Genomic DNA, 19677 nt, shown 5'->3' with positions numbered 1-19677 from the left:
AGTTCGCGCGCTGCCATTCTACAAAATTTTGAACTAAAACCATTTTCGTTCAGTTTACATTTTTTGTTTAAAGGAACTAATAAAACAATTCAAACAAAATACATTATTACAAAATTAATAATAATTATTATTTTTTTCAAATTATTATGAAAATAGAAAACATACATAAAATATGTAAATTACAAAAAAAGTTTGATAAATTACAAATAAATAAGTAATTTTTACAAATACATACAACATTTCTTCATTTTAATTTTTGGTAATAATCTAATCACAGGTTCCTCTCCTTCGTATTTATATGTATCTTTTAAAGTTTGGTAAGAAATATTTAAGGCACCATATCATATAATCTGAAATTTGACCTTTTAATAATTTAAACCAGAGGTCCCCAAACTTTTTTGTGCCTTTTTTATTGCTTGCACTTTTTAGTGATTGTTTAAAACTTTTAGCGCTTCCTAGTATAAAATGCATTCGTGAAATTTTCATTTCCTAGCATTTGTAAAATAATATCATACGTGAAAATTTTCGCTTTCAACTAAAGTATAATAAATATTAAGATAATTTTAATAAAGTCAACATTCCATTTATTTTTCTATCAGGAAATTTTTCTCTAAATAGTTTTAAGGTGCTACAAAATCCATAAATAACTGGAGAAAATTCACTTATCAATGAATATTTTATTATATTACCTCTAATTAATAATATTTGATGAAATGATGTGTTGAGTCGTTAGTACGGCGATTGCTGCTAAATTTTTTAAAAACATACTAAACGATTGTAATGCATCCACTATATTTAACGTTATTAACCTTGTACCTCGTAAATATAAGTTTCCATTAATCTCTTTCTCACACACAGCTTCGCTCTGTGCGGCGTTGCCAGTTTTCGTATCTACGTGACTCAAATATGAGGCTTGCTTGAAACTTTTCTACTTGAACTCCGAAGTTGGGATATAACTACCTAAAAATAGATTTTTATTTATAACTATGTTAACAATGCCATATTTTCACAGTGTGAAATATGGGATTATTACCCAGTTTCGGCCTTTTCAGGGGCTCATTTTGTTAGGAGACCGGTTATCATTTGAAATAACCCATCATTTGTTTTCGAGGTCGCTGATTACGAATCAATAAAAAAATCACAATCTCCACGTAAAAAAAATCAGTGAATTTTTTTCCCAGGAAAATTAGTTTTCTTGTTTCCTTAATAAAAATTGTCTGAATGTTTTACTGTCATTATTATTGGGTCTTCAACCATTTCATGACTGAATTAGTTATTTGGATTATGAGAATAATTAATATTTATTCAACAAATTTTACTGCAAATCGGTGCATGTTCAATTTTTCAGGCAAAATTTTATGGCATGACCCAATTGAGATGCTAACCTCTTCTGCAATTTCTCTCTCATGGTCAATCGGCGATTTACACGCAACAGATCTTTGATTTTCTCAGCATAGAAGTCATCAGTTGAAGTTCAAGGTCTTCGTGGTCGAGGATCATCTTTAATTGACTGACGATTTTTAAATCCTGAAAACCATTTGTATCATTGCGTACGACTCAGAGCATCGTCGTCTTCAAAAATTGAAACGTTTCCGTGAAAGTTTTCCCCAGTTTCACGCAAAATTTTACGTTGCATCGTTGTTTCAGAAAATCGTACATTTCAAAAATCGTCACTAACACTTAAACAGGGTTGCACTCGAATAACAATATCATGAAAACTAAATGAAATATCAACAATCCAAGAACATGTGGTTACAGATGAGGTTATGCACAAGGCAATGCTGCTAACCACATATCACAAAATATATCCATTAGTGCGTAATTCAAAAAGTTCTGTTATTTTCTGAGCAGACCTCGTATAACAAAGGGCGTTATATTAGATAGTAATTATTTCCTGTTAATATTCAATTCTTGCTACAATAATTTGAGACATTTGTCAGATTGCGATTATTATATATTCCCAATTTTGTCATGTAAGTGTTTTTATGACTTTTTTTAAATATTTTAACAAAAATATGTTTGTTGACTAGATTCGTCTGTCTGGATACTGTTTACATAAGTAAAGAAATAAGTAAGTAATCCGGTTTCGAGATTTTAAAGGTAAAAATCAGTTTCAAGGAATTAACTGCCTTGGGATAGGTACGAAATAGAGAAGTATTTATTTTAACGATTTTCTTCAAATTGTAGTATTTAATTATTGTTGCTAGAACGTCACTGGAAAACACCCCTTATCCCCCAAACTGCATCTCCAATGCAGTGTTTAAGTACATCCAATAAATCAACTCAAAATAAATACATCTGAATTCAAAACCCTTACCTTTTAGAAAAAAAAATCCATCCCGATCGACTTCCCAACACTTCAGTCTAATGAAACTGACGTCACCGAGCGACTAGAGAGGGGAGGGTCGGGTCAGAGCCGAGTGGTGACCAATAAAGCGACATCAGCATTCTATTGGAGCGCGGCGTCGCGACGGCGCACCTTGCTTCGACGCCCAACACAATTAAACTTACCTGAGGCCGGAGCAGTTCATTATTACGCTGCTCATCTCCAAAGGGGGCGACTTGCATGATTATTTATACTGGGTGAGATTTTTTCGGAGATCTGGGGGAGTTGACCATCCACGTGTTGGTATAGGCCCCAAAATCTTAGATTAGATTACAGATGCCCCAGGAGTAAAAAACTCTGGAGGGGGCAGGTGCAGTCAAAATAATGTCAGCACGTCATATTATAATATTTTGTTACTAAGTTGTGTGTAAGTGAAACATTTATTTTGGTTTTCAATGTTACAATGTTTTTTCTAAAATCTGTTTTCCAGAATTAAATAATTATTTACAAACAAAAAATTTTTTGGTGAATATGTGCCTATGTAGAAAGTATGTGATAGTTAATTGTTAATTCTTATTCAAGAGTTGTATAAACATATTTATTGGAAGAAACTGAATATTTAATATTCAACATGCAACATTAAATGTATTCGCAAAAATTAAATACTTCTACATTTCTAAATGCGCAACCAAAAGATCAACATAGGATGTAATGTAGAATAGTATTATCCATTACTGTGCATATAAATGTGCATTATTATGAATGAAATGGATAGTTTAATGTCCGATTGAGGTTTGGAGAGCCTCACGGTAATACTCATAAATTTAATTGCCAAAATAGTTAATCGAATCTTAATGAAGACAGAAAGTATTGGGGTTAAGTAACAAAAAAATATTGAATCATAAAAAATGTATCGATGAAAAATTACTTTAATAATACTTCAATACTTTTAATTTTACTGTGATTCATATTAATTAATTTATTTGTTTAGTCATATTTATGTTATATTGGTAATAAAAATAGAAATGTTATATTCGTTACATGGGAAATACCCCAAATATGGTAAAAAGTACATATCATAAGCCTGCTATTTGTGCATTAATTTGTATTTAGAACCATGTAGCGAAATCTATAAAAATGCATTACCGGTTAACCAATATTTCATAGAATATAATAAAATTATAAAATAATATTTAAATTTATTATTAATATGTTTTATCCACTTATTAATGCAGTTTTCATATAACGAGTAAAAAACCTTTTATTTTGCGTATCATTATCATTAACATTGATTTTTAATAAACTGTTTTATTAAATTAGAAGTTTATATTAATATATGACCAAAAACCAGAGGCATGCGTTAAGCAATTGTTTTAAAATATTCTGTATATTTTTTATTTTAGTTTTTTGGAATCTTCCTTCTTTACCTGACATAAAATATCTCTTAGCACTTTTTCGTTTGATGTCTAGTTCTGGAGAAAAATTCGGTTTCATTAGTTTACTAATCATACAATATACAGGGTGTTTCAGGGAGACCTCCCGTAAATACAGGGGGTGATAGTACTACAAAAAATATGAATTTTTGTCATATGAACTATATGTCTATCTCCTCTTGTTTTCGAGATACAGAGCGACAAAATAAAATTTTTTAAATAGAATTTTTACGAAAATTTTCCAACGGTTCGGAATTTTTTTTTTTAATTTTGTTTTTCGGGGTTTTTTAGGGCGGTTAATTTGGTTGTTTTATTTTTTTTTTTTTTTTTTTTTGGGGGGGGTTGTTTTTGTTCCTTTGTTTTTCCTTTTTAGTTCTTATTTTTTTGAGATTAGGTTTTCGGGCTCCAATTTCTAATGTACAATTTTATTTTCTAAAAATAATGTACTCTTGTTAGAACTTCCTAATGTGGACGGTTTTCAAGAAAAAAGCATTAAATTGAACTCTTAAAATATTACGGCGAAGAAAGTAAGTGGCTTTTCGCAAAGTAGGCTTATTTAAACTTATGATGGATGTCTCATAAACAACGCATACATTCTTAGTATATTTTAAACACTAATTAACTTTATATCAAAATTTTAGTGACTGTAATTAGTCATTACTAACTACAGTCACTAACAATCAATAGCCAACTATTTTTTGTTTTCTAAATTAATATTCAAAAAACAGTTGGCAATCTGCAAAGTGAAAATGAAAAGTTGAAGCTTCTTAAAACGCATAACATTTATGTAAAGTACATTTTTTTACTAAACAGAATTACTCCTGACTTTTCTACATTTATAAAATGAAAAGCGGAAAGTGAAAAGTTGAAAAGTACTTTCAAAAAAACAGGGCCCTGCTGAGATTACTAAATTTTAGATTACCTACATTAAAACATACCCTGTAATAAGCTGTCTAATCGTGTGTTAAAAAAAAACGGAACAAAAACTATGTGAACTGTATTTTGGAAATAAGGCATTTTTTGGACGTACCTATGTCAATATGAACTTTTGTCATGAAATAATGTGAAGAACCACTCTGTGCAATAATACAGATTGCTTAGGAAACACTCTGCAAAATTTATTCATTGTCTTTATTAGCTTTCTTTTTGTTTGGAGAATTTTTCATTAAAAGTTGTAAGAATGTGATTGTAATATGTATTTCTTCTCTTTTACAAAAATATATGATTCGGTAAATAAATAAGTAAATAAATAAAAATATTTAATATTTACAATAATAAACAAAGAGCGCAGTAAATATTTTAATTAATTTTAGCCATTTAAATTATTTTTTTTGAACCAAATATTTAGTATTTTTATTCGAATCAATATTTTATTAATTCCAAACGAATTTTTAATTCGCCAAATTCAAATAAATGATTCTACTGGCTCTAAAAAAAATATTTCTATAACTATACACACTTCAAAGATATTATAAACTAAATAGTGATTGATAATACTGGGACAATCTTGATTTTGATGTCATAAGAAAAGCTGCGTTACCCCCAGAATGTCAGGAGCGAATTGTGCCCGATGGTTGATAATTTATATTCTTCACAGAGATGAGGATCACAATTTACAAATACTTAAATTAAGTACCTTGAATCATTTCCTTAAGAAATTACACACTTGTTTGATTTCGCTAAAGTTAACCCTTTAGGAGAAATTTGCCTTTTTATATCACGTTGCACACAACTGCGCCTTCGCCATTTCTTTAAAGACGCAATACTGCAAAATGCTATTAAGAAAACGTTCATAATTATAGCCTTCTGGCATCTGAAGAGTTATATGTCTTCATATTCATTCAAAATAAATAAATTCTGTCCTTAACATATTTCGTAAGAGCTTATTTGGTAAAAGGCAATTCTAAGCTTCTGCGTTTATTATAAAACGACAACAAACGACAATTAAGAAAACGTTTATTTGATGATCTGTTCAAGGGTATGATAATCTCGTAACAAACTTATGTTTTAGTGAAAATTTCAGTGAAATAATTTCATTTAATTAAAAATTATAATATGCTTGTAAACACGCTACGTGAAAAATATTTAACTACAGTTTCTTCTGATCAAAACCAGTCGGTAAACAGAATATCAGCACCAAAGTTTTCGAGTCAAGGAATTAACAATGCTTGAAGGCGTATAACTCTTTAAATAAACATTTTGGGAATGAGGTATTTTGGATTATTTGCTGTATTTTGATCTGAGAAAGCTTTGGTTAAATTTTTTGCACTTAATAATGACTTACTCTGTATACAAATATACTATAATTTTGATCCGAGTAAAATTATTTCACTTATGCTATTAATCTTAACCGAAGAACAAGTTTATTAAATTAAGGATTATGACAAAAATAGATATACCAAATAAATGTATCCTTGATTCAAAATAATAATAATTAAACATGTTTTTCCAATTTTATTAGTACAATCACAAACAGTTTTTCTAAGTGTGTGTTTGAAATAGACATTTTGCCTCGTATTTCTTTATAAAAAACAGTAAAGTATTTTGTAAATGTATAGCGTTATCGGACAACTACAGTAATCGAACTTTTATTTTGTAATACTGAACAACATTTAAAATGAGATGAAATTACAATTTTGATTGTCACTTTTATTTGTAATGACCGACAGTTCTATTAGCAATAATGATGGTCCACGAAAATATGATAAATGGGCCGTCGGTATCTCCTGCAATATAAAAAGGCAACTTTTTCATAAACAACTAATTCTGACGGATTCAAAAATGGGTACATTTTAGTTAGCAAATCGTTTGAGGAGTCTGTTTTTAATATTTTTGCAGATTGTGACATTGTGACATTGTCATCCCTGCGAAAATTCGGTGTTATTAACTACTGTCTTTTTACGTTCTGGGGGTAATGTACATTAACCTGTAACATCAAAAAAGGAAGAAGTTTTCGACTTTTTACGTTACAAAGCTTTAATTTTGTAACTTAGTAAGAAAAGCTCATATGACAAAGCTTTTTTTATATGATGCTAACATTATTTTCACTTGATCTGTTCATTCCCGAGCTTGTATCTCAAGTTTTGGACACCCTGTGTAATATATTCTTCTGCATTAATTATCCAGCTAAATTCATACATAAAATTTTAAAGAATTGTTCGTGACCTTTCATATCTACAATATTTTTATTTAAGATCTGTTGTGCTTAATTTTGCAAGAAATATCAGGAATATTTAAAAAAAGCTAGTTTTCATTTGACCTATCCTAATCTAATTCGAGGGTACAAACGCCGAAAATGTTACAAAATTTTAATTGATAGATTTGATATTTGAGTGCTAGGAAGTGAATTATGACATTCTATATATAATACAAAAATTATCTACCTATCTTATTTGCGGTTATTTATAACAAACTAGTAGAAATTTTGAAATTTTCCTCAGAATATGTATTATCTTTAAATACTTTTTTTGGAAGATTTTCCAGCTGTGAAAAATTGAAAAAATTAGTGACCCTTGCGCCAAAAAGGTCAATCAACGTTTTTTTTTTTTGAAAATATGCTAAACAAACAAACATAAACTGTCAAAAATAAAAGTTCAGACGACGAAAACAAATTTTCTAAACGTTATCAACTTTTTAAAGTGTTTGTATCGGTCTGATTTTTTTAGTGTGAGTGTTAGACAAAAACTATTTTTGTAAAATTAACCCTCAACTGATTCTCTTGGCACAAAGGTTTATTTAACAGACTTTTTAATTTTTTCACATGTGGCAAAATACCCGAAAATAAAAAGAGAAGAGTTTGCCACAAACAAATAATTCAAGCAATATCTTTAAACTATCAGCAATTTTTTTTTATTAGCCATTGTTCAATCAAAAAATACTTAAAAAAAGTGAAAACAAAATAAAAAATCTGAAATTACTTTCGTACAGAGTGTTTTTAAACAATGCACCACGGATTCACTGACATCAGACAATAAGATGATTTTCTTCCTACGGACTATGTTGTATTTTTTTTTAATTTGAAGGTAACAACTAGAAGTTGGATGATTTATTTGGGACAGTGGATTGTGTTTTTCCCAGCGATTTTAACAAGAATATTGTAAAAAACTTGACCTCAAAAGAATTATATCATAAAATAATACTGGGAGACATCGGAGGTAACGACCTCTAGGGGATGGCGAAAAACTAACGATAATGACGTACTTAGCACCCTCATAAACTTACGTATAGCCAATTTATACAAACTTATACATTGTTTTTTGCAAAAATATGGCTAAAATAGCATTAAAAACAGCTTTGAAGTCCAGTATCTCAAAAACAAAAGACGGACCATGGCTAATAGGGCAGAATTTATGGCGCGGTATTTTCAAACATCGGTATATCTCATTTATAATATACTTTATAAACAAGCCCTTGTTGATATTTTCAGAGTATAATCAGCTTTTACGAAGAAATTTTTAATAAACATGATCTAATATCGGCACTGTAAAGCAGAAAGAGTTTCGAACACAACAAATCTTCATATAATTCCTGTTGTTAATAGCACCTTTGTTTATTTTGACAGTGTTCCCTTACTGCGACTCTACGCTGTCGCATCAATGCACTATCAAATAATAAACACCTTCAACTAACGCGAAGGCTTCGTTAAAAATGGAATCAAATAAACATGGCTATGTTATTCTTGAGCGGAAATAACCGTTCACGAGTCGATCGATTAGGGCGAAGAATTATCGTCCCACTTGTTTATACGCAGATGATTTACATCTGAGAGAAGGGCACGTTTGGCGTTAGGATATCACTTTGATTTTCCGCCGAAAATAAAACACTGCTGTAAGGTCATTTTCGTACAACGCAGTTTGGGAGATGTGTGGTCTTTGCTGTACAGGGCGACCCGCATGTTCTGTTCCCATTGGCATAGTACATTGCTAAAAAACGCTTTAAAATGTTGTTCGAATGTTGTTTTTTTTAAGCTTCTTGGAGCTTGTGTTTATATAAATTGTTTTAGTCATTTGCTTCAGTTTGGCTCATTACATTTTGAACATCCTGTATATTAAAGGGAATAAAATATATGTATACAGGATGATTTACAGCAAGTGTAAACAAATATAGAGCAAAATAGAGCATAAAATAAATATATTTAGGAAGAATCTGATATTCCTGTTTTAAAAAATTAAATGTTAAAGAAACTGAATTTTGGTTGAAAATATATTTTGCTATATTTATACCCCTGATACTATTGTAATACAATAATAAAAAATATTGTACAGGGTGTAACGGATGCTGATGGCCAAACTTCAGGGGGTTATTATACAAGTAATTTTCAACAAAAAAGTATTATAAGATTTTTTTGGAAAGTTGATAGTTGCTCTTTTATTTAACATTTTTTTATTTCAAAAAATGTTGTGCTTTTTTTCACAAAAACAAAAATATCTGTTATTTTTACAGCTACATCAAATTTAGACATACCATCGGAAAGAGCGTTTAATTTACTACAAGACGGGCATATGAGTGTTTAAAAAATCTTCTATACCAGGTGCTTTCTTCAGCAAAAACTACTGTATTTAGTAAGCTCTTCAACGATATATCAGCTTTTGAACAGAGAATAACAGAGATATTTTTGTTTTTATGAAATAAAAAAAAACACAAAATTTTTTTAAATCGAAAAATGTTAAATAAAAGAGCAACTATCAACATTCCAAAAAAATCTTATAATACTTTTTTGTTGAAAATTACTTGTATAATAACCCCCTGAAGTTTGGCCATCAGCATCCGTTACACCCTGTATAATAAATAATAAGGCCATTTTTTACTTGAAAATGCAGAATCCGGTAAACATTCGAATTATTTTCACTGGCACAAAAAATATAAACTGAAACATGTTGGTAATCTTCAAAAAATAATAATTTTACTAATGTTTTGAAATGCTTCTATTGTTTTTGAAACTCTTCTATTATCTATTTTGTATTACTGAATATATTTCTATTAATATTGATGAGGAGAGTCAATCAGATATTATTTAAATAGACTTTTCGAAAGCTTTCACAGAATATTAATGACTAAACTGTCTTCTTTTGGCATTTCCATGCATCTAATACACCTGATCAAATCTTTGTAACATATTACAATATGTAGTGTATGGAGGTTATAAATGTACTAATAAAACTACTTCGGGGGTACCTCAAGGTTTTATCATTGACCCTCTATTATTCAGTATATTTATAAATGATTTAGTTAATAATGTAACACATCTATCTAGCTGCGTCACGTCAACTGTATTTTTTATTTTCCCGTCCCTTGAACAAATTTAAAAAAAATCTACATTCTACTAAATGTCGGTATTATCCATCAAAGTATTATTATTATCTCTATTAAAAAAAATATATATTTTTCAAAACAAATTGAACGGCCATATATCGAAAATAGTGGGTTTCTACACTAAACCTTTTTGCCCATTTTTAACTGAAAAATGTTCCCACTTTTTGGAACACCCTCCATATAAAATAAAGAATAATGGTAGAAAAAATAAAACTGAGTGAATGTAAACAAATTATACAAGACACATAAAAGTGATGAACTGCAGGAAAAGAAAATTAAATTCTGAATGTCAAAAATTAAAAAAAATGAAAAATGTAATGAATAAATAATAAACCTGATGCTTATAATATTTATTACTTACGTCTTTCTTAAATTACTCTCAACTTTTATCCAATAAAAGTCTTCTTTATTATTTACTTTTCTATTTTTACCAGATTTTTTTTTTGCTGAATATTTTCTAAACATAATTTTGGCACTTGTTTCTTTGACATTCCGCCTCAATTTATATCAAGGGATTTTAAAAAACTTTAAAAAAAGAACTGCTTGCATTTTGAATGCTGAAAATTAATTTTACATATTTTTGCAGGATATCAACAAATATGTAAATGATAAATACAGCAACAACCTTCATATGGTAGGCAATAATTGCTTTCTTTCTTATGGAAAATTCTTGAAATATGTAATTTCACTTGATATATTCACAACAGACAATTTTATATTCTAAAATAACGATGTATTAATCCTGATATAACAGCAGTTGAAATAATGATTCTAATGATTTTTTTAGTGGTACCCTAACAGCATTTGCAAGGTTTAAAATTGTGTTAAGAATTATTTTTATATTCTTGCACCAGCAACAAAATTAGTTATAGAAAAAGAAAATCAGTTATTTTGAAAATTAATGATACTATTACAACGCATGTTTTTTTTATAAAATTGAAGCGTAGATAAAATGATTAAAAAAAACGTACACGTGTAAGTCATTTCAGTTCTATTAAAATTAATTAATAGGCGATAGTATAGACTTTCCACCAGCAATCATATTAATAGGATTTAAATCAGAAGTAACCTCTTTGCACTGTATACCTACTTTATAAAAATGTAATATCTTGTAACAATAATTGGCAACTATTTGCGACTTATGTAACCAATTTGTTTATAGTTTATATAAATATTGCAGTAATTAAACAGTATGTTTATATCTTGTTTATTGGTTTTTGTAAATATTGATAACACGGATATACTCGTATATTAAAATTAGGTACTGATTGAATTTTAATTTTGAAAAGTTATTCAAGTGGAACTACTAGGTTTTTTTTTATGTAGTTAATAAAATTTTAACTTACCATAAGATCTCTGGTGTGGACATTTTCTGTAGCAGATTAGTATAAAAAAATAAAACCAAAATATTAAATAACCTATAAATTAATGTCGGTCTGAATCATTTTATTATTCATACAAATATAGTTCGCATTTCTCAATATCTCAATTTATAAATAGATGTAATGTGTGTTATTTCCTAATTTAATTTATTTTAAAATTTTGTTAGCTATTTTTATTCAATTTAAAAAATTTTCAAAAAATATGTTTTATTTTTTATACATAATAATAAGTGCTACCCACTTATAAATATATTTCCAAATATAACTTTTACAAACATTTTTTGCAGATTTTTACTTAGTTATTAAAAAATATATCGTTTTGTTAAAAAACCAATAATTTTAGCGATTTGAAAAGGATGTGAAAAATTTGTTTTAAATTTAGAGAGTGATTGAAGAGTGTAAAGACGATTTTTTCTTGTGTGCTCGAAAGAAATAAAAACAATGTGGAATCTAAACAGAATTTACTTATTTTCACTAAGTTTATGTACAATAATAATATAACATATTTTATATATTATAAAACACAACCGTCCAGGCCCAAAAAACACCTGTTTATATAAAAATAGATTTGAAAATAAACTGACTGATCAGTTAAAAAGATATGCCACTCACTTGACGTGATTCCTCAACGAAAATGAACCTTTAAAAATTAACAGTCTTAAAACCTAAATAAAAAATATAATCAATAAGTAATTGTGCATCACTTTGAGAGAATTTAAGTCACTTTTGTACAAGTCCACCAATAGAATGAGTCCACTGACACGGTATAGCTTAGTGCTGGGTATACCGTGGGGTCGAAAAGCACTATATTCTTCGACCCGGGAAATGATGTCATAGGTAGAACTCCGGCGAGCTCTGGCCGTCGGAGGTGAGACTGTTAATACTGCTGTTAAGGCTGCCGATGCCGCTATCCATACTGACGCACCTCCCCAGCTGCAGCCTCTGCCTCAGCAGGTCTCTCTCCTGGGTCACCCTGGCCAAATCCGATTTCAACCTGTGCAGCTCGTGCTGGAGGCTCCTGTTCTTCTGCTCCAAGTCCTGTCGTTGTTGCAGTCTTTTCGACCTGCAGTTGTGCGCGTAGCCCCTGTTCTTCAACGTCCTCCTCTTCTGCTTCAACCTGACTATCTCCTCGCGGGGGAAACCGTGTAACCTCTTGTTCAGCTCCCTCACGGATAAAGACATCAGTAATTCGTCGTTGAGGATCTCCTCGGAGCAAGTGGAATACCCGCTGTTGTGGTTATTTAGACGTGGGGACAGAGCACTGGTCGCGGAACACACCGACTGCGGCCTCTGGTGCATGCCGTGGTGGCTGTTGGTCTCCAGGATCATCCCCGAAGGGATGTACTCTCTGCGCTCCCAGTCAGGTTCCCCGCCCATGCAGTGTAACGGTCTCAGGTCTAGGGGTTGGGGATCGACTCGCATACTTTGCGGGAACCACATCATCTCGTCCATCACACCTGGTGGTCGGCACGGAACAGGCGAATGATTCGGGGGTGTATCGGGCGGCGTTCCCGGATCGTTGATCAGGGCCATGTTCACCAGCACCGGTTGCTGCGCGTAGATGGTGTCGGGCGGCGGCGACGGGATCCTGCGGTCGTCCCACTGCGTCCTGCACATCCTGCTGGACGAGTCGTCCTGCTGCAGCCACGTCTCCGTCTCCATGATCTGGCGCTTGTCCTCGCGCTTCACCGTCACGTCTTCCAGGTGGTCCAGGACGAAGTCCTGCACGTACTCATCCGCTAAGTGTTGGTTGTCCGCCTCCATGGTCACATGCGAACACTGGATCTATGCCCGGGCACTGCACCTGTCACTGTCGCGTGGCATCGACTCTCGCGGCGGCGGCAAGTTTGGCTCGTCCGAGCCTTCTAAGCCGGCGAGCGTCCGGCGGAGGGGCGGCGTCTGGGAAGCGCCGCCTCCGCTCGCAGGATAGGTGCGAGCGATTTCGGCACGGAAATTTGTTTATACCTCAATAGCCAGTCAACACCGAGAATATTCGTACCATATTGTTGTAAGAGCGAGCTTTATTGCCGCCGGACCGACATGTTATGTTGCCTGCGGAGAGTACGAGCTCTTGGTTTTTATTAAGATCGCACTCCTTCCGGGCGGAGTATTGGCCCTTGCTCTTTGAACAATATCAGCTTTATCGCGACTGATTTATTAGTTTTCAGATGCATATGATGTATAAGTTTGGCGGAGCGCTTGAAATATTGTCTCTTTCGGTTATTTTATTACCTCCTACTAAGGTTATGCGCCGGAAGAGTTTTAAATCGAGAAATATAGAGATCTTCAACATAATGTGATATTACTACTTTGTAAGAAAACGGTTGAATAGAGTGGCCGAAGTAATTCAGATCATAAGTGAACATGGATGTATTTTTAATTCATTCGCTACATGCTAGTAGAAGGCGTATCTATAATTTTTTCAGGCGCTTCTCCAATAACGGAGAAGATGGATAAGATTGCAGCCAGATTGTGTCAAGTGTGTTGTATTTGTCTTTTTATTGAATATGAAAGAAGAATTTTAAAGAAATTGTCGAGAAATTCAATATTTCAAATAATGGCGAATGCGCCAGGTATCCCAGTTAGAAAATTAAATGAAACAATCCTGCGCTACAATTAGACATTGCTTTGTAAATATTGAATGTCAAAGTCTTTATTGTAGGTCATCAGTAATAGAGTTAAATGGATAAAAAAAATTTTAGTCCATCGTAGAAATTTTAGTATTTACATATTAATATTAGATGTTAGACAACAGTCAAGTGTTTAACAGCAAATATTCTTTACAGATATGAAAAACTTTCAGTTAAATAATTTCTAAATATAAGAAAATAGACGAACACTAGGTATAGTTATTTTTCAAAAGGGTCATTTTAGATGAAAAAACCACGGAGGCTATTAAATTAGAGTGTGGAAATTGGAGATGGGGGTGAAAATGCACCCCTTTCAGTTTTTTTTATTGTAGCTCGAAAACGAAGCAAAATTTCGATGTAGTTCATAGGAAAAATTTTGTAGAGAATTGAATATCCCATCGAAAAGGCTTATTTAAAAAATTTAAAAAACAACAATTTTATGCAAAAAATTGTTAATAAACAATTAGAAAAAAAGCAAAAAATTCGATTTTTTTTTTTACTTTTTGTCTAGTTTTTTTTTGAGTAAAGATAGGTATAGGCATTGGTTCATAGACAAAAAAGTAGATAAAATTTCCTTCTAAATAAGAGGTTGTAAAGTATTTTTGGATGAAAATTGACTGATATATGGCCGCTCAAACTTACAATTAGCCAATTTTTCGATTTCCGTCGCGTTTACCCTTATACGTTTTAATTCTCATTTTTTTGCAAAAAAAGGAAGGAAATAAGACGTTCAAGGAATTTCATCACATGACTTGTTCGAAGGGTCATTAAAAATGAAGAAAACCGCGGGGTGCTGTTAAATTAAAGGGCTGAAATTGAAAATAGGGGTGAAAATGCACTTTGGCAGTTTTTTTAATATAGCACGAAAACGAAGCAAAATTTCGGTATAATTCATAAGAAAAATGTTTCAGAGAATTGAATTTCCAATTTCATGGCTTATTTAAAAAATTTAAAAGAAAAATTTTATGCAAAAAGTCGTTAAGAATAAGATTTTTAGATTTTTTTTACTTTTTTGACTCTGTTGTGAAAATCTTCATTTATTATTAACAAATAAAACTTTTGAATTAATTTTTTATTAAGTAAAGAACCAATTTTTGTAAAAATAATAAGAATCATTATTATGTTAAAAATATTTAAGTTTGATCGGTTATAACTCAGTTAATATTAGTCCAAAAACTTTTGAAAACGCTTCATTTTGAAGGAAATCTCATCTAGTTGTTTTGTACAGCAATTTTCTTTGCCTACTTCTACTAAAATAAAAAATTAGTCAAAAAAGTAAAAAAAATCAAAAAATCTTATTTCTTGCTTTCTTAAGTTTGTTTATTAACGATTTTTTTGCATAAAATTCTTTTTAAATAACCCATTTTGATGGGAAATTCAATTCTCTACAAAAATTTTTCTATGAAATATAGCGAAATTTTGCTTCGTTTTCGAGCTACAATTAAAAAACTGAAGGGGGTGCACTTTCACCCCTATCTCCAATTTCCACCCTCTAATTTAATAGCACTCCGCGGTTTTTTCCTCTAAAATGACCATTTGAACGATTCATGTAATAAAATATCTTGAACGTCATAGTTCCTTTCAAAGTCCTATAATCAATAGCCTATAACAAATGTGACAAAAAATGAAATGGCTGAAAAACAACTTTTGACAGATATCCTAGAAAAAATTAAATTTAAAAAAATTATCTACAGTCTGTCAGATATTAGGTCAATCCGTTAAGCATAGATTGCCTGGGCGAAAATAATGGAACTTTAACTGGTTATACAGGGTGTAAAAAACAAACTATTATGAATTATTAAAAACTAATGTTTGTTTCTTCACATATTTAATAAAATTGTTGCATCAATTTTAACAATTAAGTTGCCATTACAAAATGTCAACGTGATAGCGCCTACTAGATAAATTACAGTTCAATAAAATTTCTACCCTATGTCAATTATACCATGTGATTGATTTTAAATAAATTTTCTGCTCACAAATCATTAATTTTGCGGAATAAAAACATTACAAAAGACCTTTTTTGTTTAAAATGAATCATGCTATCTGAAATGATTATTTTTAAATGATAAGGTAGTAATAAGAAAAAAGTTACGTTTGAAAAAGTTTTAGGGGTGGCTTTTTCCCCGGGAGGGGAAAATCAACAAATTGTTTACTGAGTGCCTTCTCGATAACAGAAAACGTCTGCTTAATTTCATTTCTATAACTTTTTTGGTATTCCAGAAAAAAATTAAAAACCACTTTTTTGGAACCCTCTTTAAGCGATTGTATCTTCACAGGGAATGTTCAAATGAGATTTTTTTATATGTAAGACCCACTTTATATTTCAACACAGAAATACCCTCTGATTTTTTTCGCATTTATTTATTTACACCCTGTATTGCAGGGAACAACTACACTGCGAGAAACCTATCTAGAAAACAGCTAGGATTGTGCGTCAGTCCAACCACCAGACGTATATCGATTCCGAATTTATTAGTTCTCCACAGTATGCCATAGGCGAGACAACCGGCGAGTGATCAAGCTGTTTTCATTATCTTAATTTATAATTCAGTGCTTATCCGGGCAGGTAGCCCGCAGAGTAGTTCTTTCCTGTAAAATTATCAGTTAAAATTTAGGTTCGGTTAGTTGGCGATAGGTCGTGCTGTTATATTAGAGGTGACTCTTTGCCTATAGGGCCATATTTTGTTATAGGCTTTACCTACGACCACTACTGTAAATACTTAAAACCACACCGTCTGCGCTCAATGTAAGATTTCTATTACGTACGGTAAAAAAATCGCACGTGGATATATCAAAATACTGAAAGCTGACAGCATTTTTGAAACGTAAGAATGATGACCTAAAAAGTCAAACATTTTTACAAGAGAATGATTTTCTCGTTCAGGCACCCCATAACACATATTTGCTACTGAAGGTAGGGACGGTCTTAGGCATTGCAGGAGCATGCCGTTCTAATGAGTTATGCAAACTTTGGACAACGTCAATTTCAAAAATTTCGATGACATTGCAGTTAAATTCCAGATTCTAAAAATGGTATGTCACATACGTTTACAATTACTTCTCGTCTGGGTTCTGTTTCTCACCTAGAAATTCTCAAGAAATATATCAATATTAGATTGGAAATTAAAACTGAAATTTCACACTTTTTTTGCGCTATCAAGCAGGTAGATGTTACAAACAACCAGTCGGCAACAATACCCTATCTATGATTCCTAATAAGATTGCACAGTTTTTGAAATTAGAACATCCTGAAACATATACAGGTTATTCATTCCGAAGAACATCGGCAACGTTAGTGGCTAATACAGGAGTTGATGTGTTAGCAATCAAGCGACATGATGGGTGGAAATCAGCCACAATTGCAGAAAGTTATTTTGCTGACAGTTTAGATAACAAAAATTAAATAGCCAACAGGATTCTTTGGAATGACACTTCAACTCCAGGTTCTAGTAGTAGGTAAATAAAAAATCATATAGTCTTAATATTTTTTTGGCCCAAGTGATCTGAGGTTAACGGCTTCATCTACCAATTTGTGACACCCTGTATAATTGTTAGAAAGCTTAGCAATATAACAGCAGTTAGTGAAAAATATCTGGAAGCCACCTTTAGTGTTTAGTTATTGTCCTAATTACATATTCTAAAAAGAAGAGGAATGTGAAGAAAAAATGCTATATATAATTTTTTTTTTCCGTCATAAAAGCATTATTTTTTATTTTCATAAAATTGAAAATTGAAAGACTTCAAATTACATAGGTATTAGATTTTCCATAGTCTTAGCTTCTTATATGCACAAGCACGTTATATTTTGCACTAATTAATTCATATTTTCGAAATGTACTTGTAAAACAATAGTAAACCGAATTTAAATTCATATCCGAGAGAACCGCGTCAGCTTTCCGGACTAAACGGGGTGTCTATGAATAAATCTAAATTTCGTATAGATTCAGTAAGTGCATTTACATTTGCAGTTGATATAAAGGTAACAAATAAACACTAGTTGCACAAAATGCAAAGTCAGACACTTGGCTTTTGCTTTATTTCCTGAGGTTGTTCTGTAAGTTTGTTGCAGAGTCAGGCAAAATCGCAGCGTCCAGTGGCGTGCGCAGCCAGATTTCCAAAGAAACGGTTTAATGTTAGAAAAACAAAACACGGGTGAAAAATGAAAAAAAAGATGGATTTCCGATCGATAATGATTACCCTGATAACTCTTTTGTTTATGACTAGGAAAAAAGCTCATGTAAAAATTAAATGGTCCTTAAAGAGCTTAAAAAAGTCATTTGAAAAAAAAGCCCTTTGAACAAAGCATGTACATTTTTTAGATATATTGTTCAATTTTTTAATGAATTGCCCTGGATCTTTCTCTATTTAAAAAATGTCAAAACTTAAGCCATACATTTGCTTCAGTACTTCTTTTTTTTTCTAGATAAAACTTTTTAATTCATACCGACATTATAGATTCAAATCTGCAATTCTCTTTTTTTTAAGGTCAAATATAAAAAAACTTTTCTAATACTCAAAGTTTCGTTATTTTGTATGTTGTGACATCCTCAGAACACTATAATAAAATTACAATAATTACAATACCTAATGATAAATATAACTATTTAATTAAATATTAAAACAAGATAATTAAAAATAATAATAATTGACCAATATGATTTAACAGCTAATAATGAGTTATAGTGAAAATACATAATAAACCAGTAGCAGGTGCAAGGCAAAACCAATAATAATGAACTGATAATGATGTTGTTGATTAAAATACAAATGTATTTTATATATCTGATCATTTATTTACAGTATGAAGTTCGTTTTTTGTAAAATTCTACTGTAGTCCTCATATTCATTACTACTTTTAGCCTATTCTATTGTCCTGATTCAATGCTTATTCATTCTGGAAAGATCACAGGGTTCCAAACAATTTTTAACTTCAAATGTTCAATACTGGCGTTTCTGAAGTAGTTTCACGAAATTAAGTGTTTTTGACATTTGTTTTGAATTTGGTTTAGGTACCTATATTTATCAATTTTTGACAAAAAAATGTTAAGAAATTTTTCAAAATGTCACAGTTTGCTATTGTGACACCTTTCTACATTTTGGACAGTTCTTTATCTATAATCAATAATGATGGCAGTAAACTGCTAGCCACTCGCCAAAAATTCCTCAAACATGAATGTGTCAAATATTTGAAGATTATTAGGCTCAAAATTTTTATTATACACATGATGTGGACTGTAAAATCTGAGTACATGACAAATATCTTCTCAAATATTTATAAACATACTACACGCAATTTGTATACTTACCATATGCACCATCCACATGATGCGACATTTGTTTACATTTGTCAAATATTTGGCAAATGACTGCATCATCTGGAACCGGTTTTGTGTACGCCAAACTTAGCCATATTAAAGATGTATATGTTTCTATTAATATTTATAACAGAAATAAGTGCTATATTCTTAGAATATAACCAAAATTGACCAGCAAATTATAACTAATTCTGTTGTTTCCAATATTTTGGCCAATTGATTAAAATTCGGAAAGTAAATGAACAATATCTGTCATTTTGTTGCTTTACTAAAGTT

The 19677-nt window shown here is 31.2% G+C and overlaps 1 pseudogene; it reads right to left on the bottom strand.

The window, feature by feature from the left end:
• Positions 1–12284: 12284 nt before the first annotated feature.
• Positions 12285–19410, bottom strand: LOC108914583 (annotated as a pseudogene).
• Between the last annotated feature and the right edge of the window lie 267 nt (positions 19411–19677).

This window comes from Anoplophora glabripennis, unplaced genomic scaffold, assembly GCF_000390285.2.
Source record: "Anoplophora glabripennis isolate ALB-LARVAE unplaced genomic scaffold, Agla_2.0 scaffold1101, whole genome shotgun sequence".
Classification (NCBI taxonomy): Eukaryota; Metazoa; Arthropoda; class Insecta; order Coleoptera; family Cerambycidae; genus Anoplophora; species Anoplophora glabripennis.
This window is presented reverse-complemented; position numbering and strand designations above follow the sequence as displayed.